The sequence below is a fragment of the Diprion similis genome, unplaced genomic scaffold (assembly GCF_021155765.1).
Source record: "Diprion similis isolate iyDipSimi1 unplaced genomic scaffold, iyDipSimi1.1 ptg000066l, whole genome shotgun sequence".
NCBI classification, from domain to species: Eukaryota; Metazoa; Arthropoda; class Insecta; order Hymenoptera; family Diprionidae; genus Diprion; species Diprion similis.
Window position 1 is genome coordinate 5001 of NW_025725015.1, and position 2500 is coordinate 7500.

General features: G+C 61.3%; 1 pseudogene; it reads right to left on the reverse strand.

Moving 5' to 3' along the window:
* Window positions 1-2500, reverse strand: part of LOC124415598 — a 7625-nt pseudogene that overhangs the window by 2580 nt on the left and 2545 nt on the right.

A 2500-nucleotide genomic window follows, 5' to 3' on the forward strand; every position in this document is an offset into this window, starting at 1 on the left:
GAACTCCCCGCCCAAGTACTTCCATCTCTCGAGCACGCCGGTTTGGGGAAGAATGCCGTCACCCAGTCGGAACTGTGGTTCGGTGACGGCTTTGATTTTCTTCTCCTTACCGGCGGGCACCAGAGAAAGAGCTGCGCACTTGGACGGGTTGAGCTTCAGCCCCATGCTGGCTGCCGCCTCTTCAACCCTAGCGAGTGCCCTCTGCATTCCCCACTTGGAGGAGGTGATGAGGGTCAGGTCATCCGCGAAGGCGAGACACGATATGCGCTCGCCCTCGAGAATGAACCCGACCTCAGAGGGCACCGCCGCAATGATGGTATTTGCGACGAGGTTGAAGAGGATCGGCGAGAGGGGGTCTCCCTGTCGAACTCCTCGCCGGACCGGTACCGGTGGGGACATCCTTCCTTCCGCTGCGAGCCTGGTGGTAGCGTCTCTGTACAGCTCGGCTACGTAGGCGACGAGGCCTCTAGGTAGACCGAGCTGCCCAACGATCGTGGCGAGTGCATCGTGGCTAACGGTGTCAAACGCCTTAGCGACATCTAAGGTAGCCACGTGCAGCTCGCGACGCAGCGCGCGGGCCGTCCAAAGGATGGTGTCTAGGACGGCCGTGTTCTCCGCTGTTCCGTCGGCGGAGATGAATGCGCGCTGCCGATCGTCGGTGAGATTCGCGGCTCTTAGGCGGATGGAGAGGATGCGGTGCAGTTGTCGCACCACTACCGAACCGATCGAAATCGGCCGGTAGTCCCCAGGATTCTCCGGTACCTTCATCTTCGGAATGAAGATGGTCCGGCTTTCGAGGAGCTGTCGAGGAAACCCCCCCCTCAGCATGACGACGTTGTAGAGGAGCGCGCGGGTAGATGGTGATACCGCGCGCCACTGCCTCGCCGTAACCTTGTCCAGACCGGGGGACGACGACACGGGGACCATGATGGTTTCGACCTCCTCTATGGAGATCGGGTCCCACGTGTATCGTAGCTCGGGTTTTTCAGGTAAGATCCCAGAGGGACCAGGGTACTCCTTGGACGGATGCCCAAGGAGTTGGCCCCAGTGGACAGCCAACTCGTCGAGCGAGTGGCTTAACTTACTGGGGCCTCCCTCTAGGATCTCCCGAGCTACGTGTCGTCTGTTGTTCTTCCATCCGGTCTGGACTCTGGCATATTCGCGGCGACGCAGTGTCCTCCTTGACGGTGGCTTTCCACGCCTCTGACGGACTCGGTTAGCGGTCGGCTCCCGGCGCCCAGCTGCAGCGGCTTCCGGGGGGAAGACTACTCTCAGCCATGTTAAGATGGCTGAGTCAGTATCCTCCCCCCGCAGAGCATCATCAGCGATGTTCGCCAGATCGTTGGCGTGATGATGCTCCTCTTGCCGGGCCTTGGTCACCAAAACGTGAATGGCCCGGGCAAGGTCCTGCCCCCTGTTCGTCGGTGAAACCGGCGTCGGGGTGGGGGCAGGTGCCGCTGGGGTAGGTGTTGATACCCTAGCTGGTTCTGGGGCGGGTGAGGGCTCACGCGGCGATGGCAACGAGCGACTTCTGCGTCGGCGTGCTCTGGCAGGTGTCCCAGGGGGGTCCTGAGCCGCCTCGAGATCTCGTTGGGCGGCTGCGACGAGTAGGCGGTAGTCCGGCCGACGCCGGACCCCCTTGATCGCCTCCTGGGTCCTGCCAGGGACCAGGGCGAGGAGATGGAGATTCATGAATCTCACTCCTCGCCCGGCAGCCAACGCCTCCTCTCGTGCCATCAGGCGCAGCTCCTCATCCCGCCATCTTAGTTTGGCGCCGGGAAGCTCGATTTCCGCGTTTGCTTCCGCTGGGTGTTTGATCCTGCGATGAACTGCGAGTCCTCGCTTGGTGGCGAAGTCCTGCTCGCAGTCCTCGCAGGCATACCGCTCGGGTGCTTGGGTGGGTTCTGGGTTCGGTTCAATCAAATGTGCTGGTGCGGGGTCGTCCACTAACCCCGCAGCCACCTCCGGGGGACCGGCTAGCTCTCCCCGGGTACTTGTTTCAGCAGGCCCGCCGGGCTGAGGCACTCGGCGGGTTCTGCTTTTTAATCTTTTATTTTGCGGGCCTGCTGAAATAAAGTGGGGAGGGCTGGCAACCCCCCCCACCCTTGAAGCCCCCGCCGTTAATCGGCCGCCCGCCAGTGGCCGGTCGGTGGGCACGTGACAGCTCCCCGAAAGGAGCTGACTTTGGGCGGCCGACAGCCAACCGTCGTTAGCTAGGTGTGAACCGTCTGGCTCACACCCATTGCCCGACTCTCACCACGAGGAGGTGACGGTTGGCACATGGCCACAGGGCTAAAGGCGTTCACCCTGTGGACCTTAAGAGAGTCAAAAGTCTCCTTAAGAGAGTCATAGTTACTCCCGCCGTTTACCCGCGCTTGCTTGAATTTCTTCACGTTGACATTCAGAGCACTGGGCAGAAATCACATTGCGTCAACACCCGCTAGGGCCATCGCAATGCTTTGTTTTAATTAGACAGTCGGATTCCCCCAGTCCGTGCCAG